The sequence below is a fragment of the Lycium barbarum genome, chromosome 4, assembly GCF_019175385.1.
Source record: "Lycium barbarum isolate Lr01 chromosome 4, ASM1917538v2, whole genome shotgun sequence".
NCBI lineage: Eukaryota > Viridiplantae > Streptophyta > Magnoliopsida > Solanales > Solanaceae > Lycium > Lycium barbarum.
Genome location: NC_083340.1, coordinates 109,968,506 through 109,985,321, shown reverse-complemented (window position 1 = coordinate 109,985,321; position 16,816 = coordinate 109,968,506). Strand labels below are relative to the sequence as shown.

Here is a 16,816-nt window from a genome sequence, read left to right as displayed (position 1 = left end):
GCAAGTTTGAAAATGTTATAACCCATACTTCGGAGTCAAACTAGGAGTGCTTAATATACTAAGGAGGTCATGTTTTAAGGTACTTGAATCATATAACATTCGTGTCTTAAGTTTCGAAGTCAAGCAAGTTGCAAAATAAAAGTTGGCGAAAAGTATCGCAAGTTACGTTCATAAATTTTGCTGAAATTTGGGTCTAATGTCACTGAGCTTTTCTCCCAATATACTTGGAGTTACGGGGTGATCCACCTATAAAATTGAAGGTCTACAAGTCTAGTTTCTAATGCATCAAACCGTTCATCCATACGACGTCGGAATAGAGAGATAGTTGCGTTTTTGCGAGACTACATAGTTAGCCAGTTTGGGGCCCCACTATGACGGTGGCCGACCTTTCTCGTTTGAAATGAAGTGTAGACCTCATTTCTACCTCATTTTCGACCCAACTCAGACCAAAAACTCTCTCTAGACCTCCTAAACATATCCTTATGGTTTGAAAGCCAAATCAAAGGTAGAAAAGGTGAAACAAGTGGGTTCAAGCCTTAGGAACCCGAACTAGTCGATAGTTTGCCTCTTTCTATCTCTTGGTGGCTGTTTGAGGAAGACTTAGCAACGAAGTAAGCTCTGTAAATTGGGGATTCGTGTGCTTTTAGGTATGTTCTTCACCCCTCTACTGGGGCTGAGTCATTTTTAGGCCATAGCAAGCCTAGATGTTGAAGGAAAACATAGTAAACTTGAAGTTGGAAGTATGTTTGAGGTGGTTGTGCGTGTGTACTGTTTTGGAAGTGTTTTGAGCTAAGTTTTAATCTGATTTTGTGGGAGTATCTTGGATATGTTATTTTTTATGTTGTTCCTATTGTTTTTGTGTTGGTTTGAATTGGATGGAAGTGAAAGATATAGGGGAAGTGCTGCCCAATTATCTAAAAACCGTAGTCATGTTGTCATCTTTTAGTGGACTGTTTTGAAGGTCGTTTTTTAGGATGTTTTGAGCTGTAAATGATATGGTAAGCATATTCTAATGTTATGAATGTTGTTGACTGATTCATGGGAAAGAAATGGGATTCAAATTATATTTTGTAATTGTAAATCAAGCTTGCTGCTCAATATGGTTGTTGAAGTAATCGGAAAGCTTATATCGAATTGTATTGTTGTTATTGGGCTGTTTGGTGACCCTTAGTGGTCTATTGGATGTAGTATAATCAAGGGAGGTGCTGCCCATTTTCTTGTAGAAAATATGGTTAGCAAAATGTGATGGTTACAACATTTATAACGATGACAGTATCGTTTTACTTATTGTAGACACGAGAAGATTTTGTGAGCTTGGTAGTTGATTGAAGAGGAGATTAAAAGGTATGTTAAGGCTATTCCTTTTATTCTTTTGGCATGAATCATATGAGAAAGAACGAACGAACAAGCGTTACCCATAATAATTCCATTCTTAGAAAGCTAGAAAGCTTATGTTTCTTTGGACTCCTGATAGTGATATTGTTTCATGCTTATGATTCTTTGAATTGATCTCATGACCATTAATCCAGTAGAGGTAAGAGATGTTGATGATATTAGATCCATAGTAATATTCGGAGGTTACCGATTCTACATCACTCCGAAAGATTCAGATGCTATCTTTATGAGTCCTTCATGCATTTATATATATATGTACAACTATTTTCTTACACCGCGTCGCACTATAGTCGGTCGGGTAGGCATGTAGATGTGCACACCACTGCAGTGGACAGGTTATGATGATACCCCGGACGCGGGATGATATATGGATCGGACTGCACGTTCCGCAGCACTGACATTTATGAATAGGGTTGTACCTTCCTCAGCACTAACAGTTATGATATATGTATATGATTTTTGAAAGAAAGCATACATATCATACGCCTTCAGAGGCACTTTCAGTTACACAGAGTTATACAGATACTTTCAGATATTCAGTCATGCAGATACATTCAGATATACAGATTGGCTCTCATGTCACAGATTCCTTCCATGATTCTTGTGTATATGCTATTTTCATGCCTTACATACTCAGTAAATTATTCTTATTGACTCCCCTATTGCCTGGGGCCTGCGTTTCATGCCCGTAGGTCTGCAGATGTAGGTTGGTGATCCATCTATTAGGATGTCAGCTCAGTGGATGAGTTGGTACACTCTGTTTGTTCCGGAGATGCTAGGAGTCAGCATGGTCTTATGTATATATAGATATGTACGCACATATGTTGGGTATGGCGGGGCCCTGTCCCGGCCACGTTATGTTTTTCAATAGAGGCTTGTAGACAGTTTTGTACAGTCAGATGAGGTCTAGACTTGAGCTTTCATATGTCATCGCAGTTGGTTATGATGGCCTTATCAGCTTATACAGTATTTTCACATAGATGAGTCTTTCAGAACAGTTGAAGTTGATGCATGCATGTTCCTTATAAGTTATTGAGAGTCATATGATGGCCCTATCGGCCCACCTATGTTTATGTTGATGTCACAAATGTATGTCAGGTGGTACTTGACTAGTACAGTCAGGTGCCCGTCATGGCCCTCCAGTTTGGGTCGTGACAATCCGCTTCATAGGATAACATTTCATAGCAGTGGAACGATCTTTACTCCAAGGGACCTAGTTCTTCGGTCAATTTTTGTTAATAATCAAAATTAATTTCAGCACGTCTTAACAAATTCTCTTTTTTTATGATGACAAATAATGCACAACAATCCTACACAAACACAAAACAAACATACATTAACTAGGTTCGTTTATCAGTGTTTGTGTGTGCATATCTCAAAATATTCCCCTTTTGGTATCATCAAAAAAACAAAACATCAGATCATAAAAATCAAGAGTGTGCAATACCTAGCTCATGGTAGTTAGGGATACAGTGACATGCACATAAACATAAGAATTTAAACACTGTAATCTATATGAAAGAAAATGATTGAATGTGTAAAACTTTAGGCTTTGGAATATAGCCTCGGTAGGGAAGCTTATTTGGACCTTAGTTGAGAAAATATATGTGTTTGTGGGTGAGGTGGGTCCATGAAGTCTATATGATGGAAGGTAATTTATGGACTCACAATACCGTAGCTGATCGCAACTGGCATTGGAAAAGATTGAACAAGCTTAAATTGTTAATGATGAACTAGTATCAAAGGGAAAGGTACAGTTTCACCTCCAATGGAAAGTACAATGTGTCGGCAAGCTATCTAGCCTTGCTAGGAAATAGAAGACTCATGTGAGAGGCATCTTTTTATGGAGTTCATGTCACGCCCCCAAACTTACCCTAGACGCACCAGGCATCCGATGCTCGGGAGTCACATCGGAAGCACCTTATAAAGTCAATAAGCGTCTATACTTTCATTATTAGGTCATATAACATTAATTAGAAATATACTAAAGGGATAATCAAAACATGCCTATACTTATAACAAATCAGCGAAAGTCAGTAAGTAATTAAATAATCATAAGCTTGGCGAAACGCCCAACAAGTCATACGAGACTTCAACATCTACCCACAATTCTGACAACTATATATGGAGCTTCTAAGAGACATAACAATAATCTAACTTCAAGACGCAACCTGGAAACTAAAAGCAATAACTAAAGATCGAGAGGTGTCCCACAAACAAGGATGTGGGCTCACCAATAATGTAACAATCCGCTTGGTCGTTATAGTCTTTCCAGCACTTTCAGTCCTTTTCCCGAGCTTGGTTAGCTCACTTTTGACCCGAGGGGACCGTTGACATGCTTCCCGAGGTGTTTATATTTGATTCAGGTGATTTTTTGTGAAATTTAGGCTTAAAGCGAAAAAGAGTTGACTCAAAGTTGACTTTTGGATAAACAGACCTTTTTCGAAAATTCGTCGATTCCTAGATGTTCGGATAGTCTTTTAGAACTTTTGTGTATATCTAGTTTAGTTCCTAATGCACTCGGGTGCATTTTGGGGCTTGGGTTGGAAAGTTGGAATTGAGGTATCGGGGGTTGACTCGGTCAAAGAGACCTCCGTTGAGAATTCCGAGGCCACGAGTGCGTTCGTAGCGTGTTTTTATGTGTGTCTGTGTTTGTGGTTTGTGAGCAGATGGACTCGGGTATTAGTCGGGATTTCGGATTGAGATTGTGTTTATTTCAGGAAAAATCTGTGCTGGTGTCCGCCCTGGCGGCACCGGTACCCCCGCCAGAGCTACGGCGGCCTAGTTCTTTTGTGGCTCGACCATCTCGGTGGTCTGAGTGGACGTGGGGGCGGTACCGCCATAGTGGTCCCGATGTCGCCGTATCGGTATCGGGCCTGTTATATTTATTAAGTGTGCAATAAAAGCCCTTAGTCTCTCATTTATTACTATTCCCAAAATTGAGCTTTGGGAAGAAATTCTGGAGGATTCTTGATGGTAAGTCCTTCTAATCTCTTTGCTATTTCATTATCCCTATCATCTTAGAATCTCTTTTCCTTGTTAGTTCATTAGTAATAGAAGATTAAAGTAGGTTAATGAATATTCTATCTAGGTTTCTAAATCATGATTTGCTGGTTAGGTTAGCTTCATTAAGCATTGAATTGATGATTAGAACCCTTATTTCATAACTTCTTCCTAATTAGAAGCTAATTTGTGGATTTAGAAGTTCGGGTTTATACCCAAATTTGGGGGTTTTGCCTAGAATCCGAATTAGGGTAAATTGTTGATTATTCTAGCTTGCTATTGATGGGAATTGATCAGCTAGATGTTTAATTTCATGTTGGGACCTTTAGATTCTTAATTTCACCCTTCATGTTCATAAACCCTATTCCATAGGTTGGGGGTTTGGGTCTTGATAAAAGTAGGGTTGGTTTTGATGTTCTTCTCGATTCTAATTCCAGGATTCGAATATGCTTAGACTTTCTTGATCTCGAGGCTCAGCGAAAAGGAAAGTCTAAGGAGTGATTGTTGGTGTTATTGTTGTTCGGCCTTCTAGGTAGGTTACGGTTTACCCTATGGTGAGACTTCGTTTAGCGAAGCATATATTTAGATGATATTGTCGGAGAAAGCATGTAAACCTTCGGGTATGAAGTTTGGTTGGATATTGTCTTAGGTTGGGCCCTGTTGTGTGGTTGGGGCTAGCCACCTCATTGTGTTGCGACTTGGTCTGTTCTATTGTTGCTGGCATGATGCCACGTGGTGATAGTAGATATTAGAGACTATTGATATATCTTGTTCATGATATTCTTGTATCTTACTTGTTGATGTTTGATACGCAGATAGTGTTCTATATGGCTTGGGTAGCCTTTTCATAATATTGTTGGTGTACCCTTACTTGGTATTTGTGACATTGATCTGATTATTGACATTGAACTCATACATTGCACGCATTCTCATCCTTCATGATATGCTGTGGTACATTGATGACACTTGAGGAAACACTGTGAGGAGTTGGGCTCTATTTGGATGAGAGTGAGGTGAGGTCCAATATCCGATGGTTGTCCAGAAATCGTGGTTGTGTGGTAGCGGTATCCAGGTTGTTGTCGGACTGTGAGGCACATGGACTCTGCGGGTCCCCCATGGGTTGTGCTGATAAATATCCTCCGTGGGCAAAGATCCGAAGTCTCGTTACCGTTGGGCAAAGATTCGGAACGAGTGGTACATAGACTTCGCGGGGTCCCCATAGGTTGTGCTACCAAGACGTCGATACTTTCGTCCGAAGCACATATGTACACAACATTGCATTGCATTTGCATTCATACATTATTGCACTACATTGCATTATGGCTTATATTGTGATGATCTGGTGATTTACTGGTGTTATTTGGACTCGGATTGGATACATTGAGACTTGGCACATTTGGGTTTATGTTATATCCCGTATTTTTGAACCTCGGAGCATCTGCTGGGGTGGGGCCCACATACTGAGATTTTTTTTGGAACATCTGAAAAGTCATATGAATCACATATGTAAAGTTAAACACAACTCATGAAGTACCTTTGGACCAAATCAAAGTGGAAACCCTCCAAACGAATATTTTTAAGAAAACGTTTTCGGGTGACCTGACTTTGGGGGGCAAAAACTGTATTGTAAGTTTGGAATTTCGAAAATACCTTGAAATAGAAGTTGTAGATAATTGAATTAGCTTTCCATCCATAGGTCGTGGGTTCCCAGGTGACGTCGGTACAAGGAGATATGAACGTTTTAAGGTCGAAAGGTCAGTGGGCTAGGCCCAACTCGGGACCAACCGAGTTGGCCCAAAAAAAATTCAGGCCCAAGTGAGGAGCCATTCGGCCATGGTCCATAAAAAGGATCCAAGCCCATGGAATTAAGTCATGTGGTCAATGAATAAAAGACCACTTAATCATCCAAATTCCATAGAACTTTCAAGAGAAAGAATAGGAGGAAAAACAAGAGAAAAACAAGAACAAAAAGAGGGCATTTCGGGTTTGGCCATAGAAAAATCACCCCTCAAAATCTTGCCTCTAAAATTATTTTCTTGTTGAATTCCTACTAAATTAAGTGTCCTCAACAACTTGGTGTAATTGTTTTGGAAGAAGGAGCACTTATTTCTTCAAGTTGACAACTTGTTCAAGTGAAGAAGTTTGTAGAAAAAGGTAAGAATCAATTCCTTTTTCTTATGTTATGAAGGTTTGTTTATGTTGTGGTATGTGGAAATGAGTAGAAATTATGGAAATAAGGAAGTTTGCAAAGTGGGTTTGTATATATATATGTAGCCATGGGTGTATATATGTTGTATACATATATGAGTTGAATTTTATGTTGCATTCTAGTTGTGGTTATGATGGAAATTATATTGGGAATGAAAGTTGAATGAATTTTGGTTGAAGTTGGAATATAGATGATTATGTCACTTTAGAATAATTTTGTGATATTATGGAAATGAAGTTGTTAAGATGTGAATTATGATTATGGTTGATGAATTTGGAAGTTGGAAATTTGTTATGAAGTTGTATGCCAAAGATTTGATGTATATCGAGTGTATATCTTAAGGAAAACGATATGAAATGTTTCTAGAACTATATGGTGATGATCATGATGGTTGTTGAATATGAAATTATTGATCTTAGTTGAAAGTTGGGTTGAATTGAAGATTATGTCAACTTGTGAGAAAAATGACTAGTTGAAGGATATTTGTGTTTTTAATGTTCATTGTTGATATTGTTGTTGTCGTTTGGGTTGTTGTTGATGATTTATAGCCGAGTTGAATTCTCGGGGTGTCATATGTATAGGGGAAGTGCTGCCGAAATTTCGGTAGCCAAATATGCTTAAAGTTGAAATAATGGCATTAATAATTCACAATTGGTAAACTTGACCAATTGCAGTTTTTCGACGAAACGGGAAGTGAGTTTGGAAAGGCTTAAGGAGCGCGAAAGGTATGTAAAGCAACCCCAATTCTTCCCTTGGCATGCCCCTAGTGTGTTAGGGTCGGATCCGGGCCTCGAAGGACCTCTTGGCCCTCGGAATCCGCAAGACAAAATTTCAGTTTTTCCTTCAGTAGAATTGAACCATTTTGATACGCTTTTTCTGAAATTATGCAATTTTGCTCTAAATTATTCAGAAAGTCATAGAATGTTTGTATAACCTTTTTAGGTGATACTATATGCTTAGAGAGCACAATTTGAGCCCGCCGCCTTGTTTGTCCCAAGGCGGGCCCGCTATTTACGGTTTTGCCCCTAATGTGTTAAAGCTTCCTTTTTAAGCGATTTTTGAAAGAAATGTTTTAATTACCCTACTAATCGCTTAACGAATATTATTTTAAATATTCTGTTAAATATTATAAATTATTTTGACACTCGGAATGACTTCGGGAAAGTTATACTTCTGTAATTTATTATGATATCCGAAATACATTTATTATGATTCCGTCCGACCCCATTGGATTTGTTTGTCTTTGATACGCTTCATCGAGTCTTTGAAAACATTTATTATATTTTTAAATTGCATTAGTCTCTCACTACTCCATTCGTGGATGTCCCAATGTTTCCCACACTGAGCCCGGGCCAGGATATGTTGTCAAGCGTAATTCTCTGCATTGTTCGCCGCGCCCCGATGTGAGGGGGCAGGTATACGCGTACATGGGTCTGTGGAGTATGATGTGCCATGTCCGCCTATTCTGATCTGATCTGTCATGGCCATTCTGATATGACATTTTATGATACGGGGCCACGCCCCTTTTTCTGATTCCTCTGTATAATGGCACCAGCGTCGGGAGGCTGGCCACATTCTGTCTGCCGAGTCCCGTGTCAGGGACCGGATATGATATGATATGATATGACATATGTTTCTGTACGCATTCTGTCTGTTTTGGAAATATGCATTTGACACTCTGGATTCTGTACTCATTTTCTGTAACCATTATGATTTGACTCATGTGATTCCGCTTTACATATTCAGTACATATTTCGTACTGACCCCCTTTCTTCGGGGGCTGCGTTTTCATGCCGCGCAGGTACTGACGACAGGTTCGCTGATCCACACGTTTAGGATCCTATTTCTGCTATTTGGGGTGCTCTCTTCTACAGAGCCCATCTTTTGGTACAGTCTGTCACTGCTATCTGGATATGTACTTTGTTCAGGGTATGACGGGGCCCTGTCCCGTCTTATGATTATGATATGTTCTGTAGAGGTCTGTGGATACATCTGTGTGGGTTCTGTACATATGTTTGGGATATTCTGTTCTGTGATGGCCTTATCGGCCTATGTGTGCCAAGTCTGTTTTTCTGCTAAATTCTGTAGCGACCACTAATATTATTATTATATTATTATTCTGTTAATATGCTAATTTGGGGTATCGGGTACGTATAGGTGCCCAGCTCGGGCACTGGTCGCGGCCCACGGGGTTGGGTCGTGACAGTTTAGATGCTACAACCTAGGTGATGACGTGTACTTGATTCTGGCTTGTGTTTGACTTATACTTGTCGATTTATCTGCTTATCTTACTTTATTGTCTGGATTATGTAAGCTAAACTTAGTCGGCCTATGATATCTACCAGTATTGTGGTTTTGTACTGACCTGCACTTGCTGCATTCTTTTATGAATGTAGAATTCCAGGTTGGGTCTACTTCTGTTTCTCGTGGCTGATAGTCGCTCCGAGATTTGCTTAGAGTCTACAAGGTGAGTATGAGACGTCCGCTACCTTGAAGATTCTTCTTTATTTATGTCTTATTTTCCATTTTGAGACATATTCAGACTTGATGTATTATTGATATTCCATACTTGTATGTTTCTAGTTAGATGCTCTTGTATGGATTAGACCAGACTCTAGGGTGTATTTCCTTATTTCCTCACTGTTTCTATATTATTATTGTCAGACTTACGTCATTTATTCTCTTCCGCTTATTGAATTATTTATTTACATTTTTACTATCGTTGGGTTGAGGGTTCGCTTACCGAGGTGGAAAAGGTAAGTGCCCGCACGACTTAGCTAAATTGGGTTGTGACAAATAAGTCTAGAAAGGAGCAAGATCACCTACTCCGTATGATTATCACGACGCTGCTCTTCTTCGTTACCTAACATATCATCAAAAACAACAATCGTATGTATGAGTAATGGGTACTCAATGAGTGTCTAAGGGGAAATAGTTAATAAATAAAAATAAGATAGTTTATATCAAAACTTATGAATCAATAGTAGTAAAGCAATTCAAAACTAAGAAATAGAGCAAAATCATCAACCTTAGTAGAACTTTCTGTGGACAACCAAACAAGCAGGAAATATAATAATTTCAGTCCATCAATCTGTTCATCACATTAAGTCTTTCAATCAGGAACTCAAGATCATCAACAAGTCACTCACAGGGAATTAAAGTACAACTCATGCCAACTCATGGGAAAACAAATGTAGGATGCACATACTGATCATTAGGCTCTGAGCATAAATGTGGCTTATGCACCGGAGTACAACTCACGGTGGTTACTCATCCTCCAGAATAACTAGACTTGCACACAAATGCAGATTATGCATCGGAGCGCGAGTCACGACGGTTATTTATCCTCCGAATAAGTAGTCACTGTGCACAAGTACGGCTTACACCAGAGTACAATTCACGTGTTACTCATCCTCCCGAATAACTAGGCTTGCGAATAAATGCGGCTTACAAGCCGGAGAGCGACTCACGGTGGTTACTCATCCTTCCAAATGACTTGGCCATACAAAACAAATCAGAAATCATGGCAAGTTAGCCGAATCATCAATCACATCATCTTCTCATAATAGAGGTATTCCAAACCAATCGATTTACGGCATATACAATTCAAGTGTTTAACTTCAAGTTCAAGAAAACCCATTTTACGAGCAAAATCACTTGTAAAGTTTCAATTTTTTGAAAACAAGCACAATCCTCCGTAATAGGCAATACATGTTTTAACAGTTGTATATTCATTTAAGGTTATATGCAGGCTTGACCCTACACGCGCATGACCTTGTTCAAATATTATCTTTAGTTTGAAAATGAATCCAACAGATAACGACTACCAAACTAGGGTTCAACTTGTACAAGCAATCCAAGAGGATTCTCAAAATCAGTGATGCTTTCGAAAACATTCATAAAAGTAGACATGTTTCAAACGATGTATTCAAAGCATATATATATATATATATATATATATATATATATATATATATATATATATATATATATATATAACATAACGTTTGAAAACATAGACATACCTTAAATCCCGTTAAACTATTCCAATGTAACCTGCATGCTTCAAACAATCACTATATATCCAATTGAAGTTTGTACGATCAAAAATCTATAAGTATTCACCAAATTTGCAGCTACTGATCATAGCTCAAACCATACTGCTCTGGACCTTCAAATCAGATCTCCACCATTTACATTTATATATATATATATATATATATATATATATATATATTAACATAACGTTTGAAAACATAGACATACCTTAAATACCATTAAACTATTCCAATGTAACCTGCATGCTTCAAACAATAACTATATATCCAATTGAAGTTTGTACGATCAAAAATCTATAAGTATTCACCAAATTCGCAGTTACTGACCATTTCTCAAACCATACTACTCCGGACCTTCAAACCAGATCTCCACCATTTACATTTAAGACCTATATGTTATGATCACTCAGTTAAAATTTGAGCTCGATCCAACAAATTTGAAGTTTCTATGATCAAAAAATCTATAAGTATTCACCAAAAGTCCTTTATAGAGTGCATCTAAATCAATCCTATTTCATGATTCTACCAACCATTAAATATCTAAAACATAATAACAACTCCATATAATCCATCAATGAGTGACGGGCTTACCTTTTTGAAGCCCAAAGCTTCACCCCAAAATCGACCTTGAATGAATTTTCCAAAATCTAGCGATTCCAAATAATGATTCGGTGTTAATCCGGTGTTAACTTAATATAATTGGCATATATATTTAAGTAAAAACTCACCTTAGGGGATTGGTAGAAGCCTCTGGTCGAAAACACCCTCTCCTGAGATGTTTTTGGATTGTATTTATAGGTTATCATAAAGGTTTGAGCTATACTTGCTTAAAGTCAGCCCTTATGCAAACTCTATTGGAACTTTTGATTTCTATTCACTTTTCAACTTGTCATATCCTTAGGAACTTATTTACACCCAAATTACTTCAAAAACACTTTGTATTACTAATGAATCACATTATCACTCCCTTCGGGACTAACCACAGACATTTAATGAGTTTAATCTAACCCGGATTTACGGAGTGTTATAGTTCAATTCTAGCCAAAACATAGAGTGATAATGTGGCTGGCTATGCAACATAAATGCTAACTAGGGTAAGACTAATAAATAGGGAACACTACAAGAAAAAAGCTTATTAAAGACCAACTTTTAGCGACGAGGTGGCTATCTGGTCCCCAAAAGCCTACTTATAAGGACGACATATTTTTCTGGCCTTAATTCTTCGTAAGTTAACCAAAGGCCTAAGTCTGGTCTCAAAAAAGATGAATAACTCTTCGCAATAGACAAATTCCTGAGTGAGAGGCATCAATTTAAAGATAAAACTTTCCACTCATTAATTAACCCTCCCCCCCCCCCCCCCCCCCGCCGCGCCACACACACACATCCTCCAAAACCCTTCACCCACCCCACTCCTCACCCCTTCTCATTTTTACCCAAAATTAAATCGTATCATATGACTCTTCCAACTGCTCTCTCAAAGACTGAATACTCATGGCGGAATCAACGTGGGCATCTATTTGAGGTGGCTGAGATGGGTGAATCAAGATCCAGCAACGATAAGAGTTGTGAATCATTACATATTTATCTTTTTTCTTTTTCTCTTTGGTTTAAAACCAGAAATTTTGTTTTTATTACATATCGACTGTTAAGAATCTGATTCCTTGATATTAATAATGGTGAATACTATTTTTTGGGGTGTGAGGGCTAATATGAGTATTGGAATTGATGTGGGTATGGTGGCTAGGGTTAGGTTTAAAGTTGGGACTTGGAGGTTAAGGAGGGCATGGAAAATTTGCCTTTCAATTTCTTGGTCTGTCAAAGGAATGAAATGCAGGGAATATGCATTTTTCTTCTTTATGTCCTTATGAATGTAAGTGTGAACACTGCTTTTTGGGATTTTGAGTAAGAATCCTTTGAAAGTTGAGTAAATTAGTTGTTATATTATCAAAAAATATTGTCATTTTTATTTTGATACATAGATAAAAAAGAAAGATTTTTTATCAAAATCGGTTGTTTGCTTTATGACATTTTTTTGGAAAATGGCAGTTTCAAGTAGTTTGTATACAAAGCAGTCACTAGTTCATGTGCAAGGATTGCACAAAACTTTGCTAGCTTTTCTTTTTAACAGTATAATGTGACAGAGAATTGAACAGTTCCTTTGCCAAAGCAGTAAACTAGTTATATTTGAGCATTCTGATAATTTTAGTTAGTTTTGATGTTTGATACTATCTTCATTAATATTTCTTAGGGTAAACAACAAAACAATATAAATTGATTGTTGAACTACTAGCCTTTGGTATACCTCTCATTTTGCATGCTATTGTTTTAGATAAAATCCAGAGAGTTGATTGACACAAATCCAAGATGATTAATCTTTACTTGTAACATTATCTAAGCCTCCCAATGAGCCAAACCAGCCATCTGGACAAGTTCTTGTTTCCTCTTTGCCACAAAATACTAAAGAAGAAGAAAAGTTACCAGTTTCCGGGAAAAAAAAACAACTAAAGAAGAAAAAAATGGTTGACATTCGTTGTCTTATACATCTTTGTTTCTACTTCTAGGTACATTAATTCCTGTCACCCATTTAAAGTCAAGTTCTTGAATTCTTTGCCTCTTCGACTTTTTCCTCCTTTATTTAGGATATGTATATCTGATTATACTGGTTGCTTCAAGATTTAGTGAATATAATTTTGAAATATCCCCTTGAGAGATATATTCGAAAAAATAATTTGGTGACTAAGTATGTGAAATTGCTATGTAGTCTAACATCAATGAAAAAGATTTTCTGCAACTTCGAAAGCAATATTTGACATTGCATGTCATCTTTGACTAAACTTACTTGGAAGTTGTGGATCAATCATTAGCTAGTAAAGGTCACTTGAGTGATCTTGCAAATCTATCTCTTGGAAAGATTTTCGTCTCCTTTATTTACATCCTGAGATATTTTTCTCACTTCCCCTTGGTGAAATGAGACGCTCTTACACCATTTGGGCCTGAACTATATATATCTCTGCCCAATTAATTTCTTGACTTGTATTTCACAAGTATTCTCAACTAAATGAGAGTGATGTATGCATATTAATCATACTTTATCGCCTCCCAGCATTTTAAGGCCTAATTTTCTTTTCATTTGTGGCTACACCTACCTAGCATAAGTTTTTTCTGCTAAAGATTTGATATGCCAAGCAAAAAGCTTCTTTTTTCCTTTCGTAGAATATGGTTCCCTTTAGAAAATTTGTTTGTGGGTTACATATATCCTCAGTGTTTGCTAGGGTATAAAAGGTGACATGTGATAATCATATAAAATGTCTAGAATAGGGTACGAGGATAATGTTTTGCTGATATTTTATTAGGTAGATTCTCCTCATTCATCTGGACAAGATGTTTCCTCTTTTCCACAAAATACCAACAGTTCTAGGTGCTTTAATTTCCGTCACCCATTTAAAGCCAAATTCTTGAATTCTTTGCCTCTTCTACTTTTTCCTCCTTTATTTAGGATATATATATATATATATATATATATATATATAAGTATACTGGTCGCTTCAAGATCTAGTGAATATAATTTTGATATATCCCCTTGAGAGATATATTCGGAAAAATGATTCGGTAACTAATTCTGTGATTCTGCTATGTTGTCTAACATCAATGAGAAAGATTTTCTGCAACTGTGAAAGCAATATTTGACATTGCATGTCGTCTTTGACTGAACTTATATGAAAGAAAAGAGAAGACATGGACAAGCTTTAACTTTGTTGTATATGTTTTGGGAAAAGAAAATAGAGGTTAGAGTTTATTATGAACTTTAGAATTGCACAATGTCTTATAAAGCATTCAAGAGATTACTTGGAAGCTTGAAATTACCCGTCCATTAAGCTGTTTCGATAACATCTTGGCAAGGTTAAGCTTGTTCATGCTTTAAAGGGGAGGTATAACAGACTTAGACATATGAGAAGGTAGCTAATTTCTTATGTACTAATAAACTACAATTTTTTATATATTCTTGAAAACTTTTATGAAATCTTACTTTACCAAATGGAAAAAAGTCCAACTCATGCTTGATGTTGATAAAAAAGCTAAATTCACAATTGAAGATTATCTCTTTTTCTTTTGCGAAATTATGAATCTACAGGATGCAATCTTAATGAAAATTGATAGTTATGACCGTAACTTATTTTCATAGTAATGCCGTAACTTATTTTATTTTGATGATTTGACAAAAATGTATAAAGAACCAAATGCACTAACAAGGAAACTGAGGGGATATTTGTGCTTAGTTATTTCAGACTATGGGAGAGATCAAGTCCTTATTCGTACAAAGGTCAACATTACAGCTGTAAAGTTGCTGATACAACATACACCGTTACAGCAGAGCAACAGTGGACTTGTTGTGTCCTGATGCGTCCTGTCACTCTCCTCTTAACTCTCCTCTTATATAAGCAACTGATTCCAAGGAGAAGAACTACACTTGCACAAAAATATTGATCTAAAGTGCAAATCTCCACTCTCCCAAGGGTGTACAAGAACAAGGCGGTAGCAGATCCAAGGACCTGTTCTCTACAACTGAAGATGTTTGAGTTCTAGGATTGTTAGATCTTTTGTTTTTTTGTGCTTAAATTGTAAACCTACTCTTCCCAAAAAGGAAGCTGCTTGTAGGTGTTCCAAATTCTCAAGGTTGCTTCCACAAGCTCTTGAGTGGTACACTAGACTAGAGTTAGCTTAGTTGTATTAGTTGAATTCTCAAAAGTTGTTAGTCTAGGTGTATTAGGTTCCTTGGCTAGAGTTAGTCAAGTGGAGGTGTTGCAATCGGTGTGTTGCAAAGGTGGAGGGACTATGAGAGTTAGTTCCTAGCTTGCAACTATTGTAAGGGTGAGGGATTATGGGAATTAATTCCTAGTTTGCAATAGGTTGTAATCGGCAGTTGCTTGGTTAGTGGAGTTGAAATCCTATTGGGGTAGGTCGTGATTTTTAATCCCTGCGCAAGTAGTTTTCCACGGTAAAATCGTGTCGTCTTTACTTACTACATTGTCTCAGGGAACTGGTAGATAACCAGGTCCCTCCATAAATTGTGTTTGGTGGACACACAACCTACAACAAAAATATTACCTTACCTGATGGAAAATCTATGTCTTGCTTGATTTTGATAAAGAAACTATGTTCATTTTTAGTTATCTTTCCTAATTTTGTATATGTTCTGGTTTTTGCTCAATTGTGATCATCATGAATACTTTGATCATTCAATGGAGTTCTTAAAATAAGAATGGGTTTAGCATAGATATCAATTATTTTATCTAACATGAGACATTTACGGAGAATGCTTGTTTTTTTTAATTTCATCCTTCCGGATTGTGTAATAGTCTTTGTGCTTGGATCTTATTTACGTATTTTGCTCGATAGCTTTCAAAATTGCTGATTATGAAAGTTAACAGTGAGTTTACTCTTGTTATTCAGATTCTTGAAGCGCCAAATCAGAAGTCTCTGTCCTCCTTGAACTGTTTGGGTGAGTGTAGTTACTATCAAGGCTGCCATGAGTTGTGCTTTTGTATTTAGTATGTTCTGGCTTATAATTTATTTTTTGCTACGAGCTGATTGCCAAGATCTATGTTGTATTTGATTACTTGCAGATTGGTCATATTTGAGGAGAAAAGGATCAATGAGTTTACATTTTTAAAATTTGTGGAAGTTGTGACGATTCACATTTTAGCGAGCGGGGTTAGCGCTCGGAAAAAATTACTTCAAAATCGTTGGTGCTCTTTCGGACTTTGTTTAAAAAGAGTCGCCACCTAATTTTTAGGAAAACCAAATTTGAAGAGTTTATTCATACACCGTGAAAAATCCTTCTTAATCCAAAGATCTAGGTAGGGGTTCTGGTGATCCCCTAGGGAAGGCGTTAGGCACTCTAGTATTAAGGATTTGTACTATACGGTTGATCTTCGAATTCTAATGTGTGAGTATTTGCATGACCTGTTTATTTGGTGTTTATTTTCCGAAAAAAGTCTTTCATTTTGCATATCATTTTTTAAAAAGAATTGAATATATTCCCTTTACATATAGGGTATTTAGGTTCATATTTATAATATCCGAGTAAAAATAATTCCTTACATATATAAGGATAGTAGTAGTTTTTGTAAAGATAAAAAGTCTTTCAAAA

General features: G+C 37.1%; 1 long non-coding RNA gene across 1 annotated transcript; it reads left to right on the top strand.

Annotated features, from left to right (window-relative positions):
* Window positions 1-416: 416 nt before the first annotated feature.
* LOC132638507 (uncharacterized) lies at window positions 417-2,646 on the top strand. The gene is made up of 3 exons (XR_009581776.1): window positions 417-647; window positions 1,294-1,344; window positions 2,088-2,646. It is a non-coding gene; the product is annotated as an uncharacterized LOC132638507 (long non-coding RNA).
* The last annotated feature ends 14,170 nt before the right edge of the window (window positions 2,647-16,816 follow it).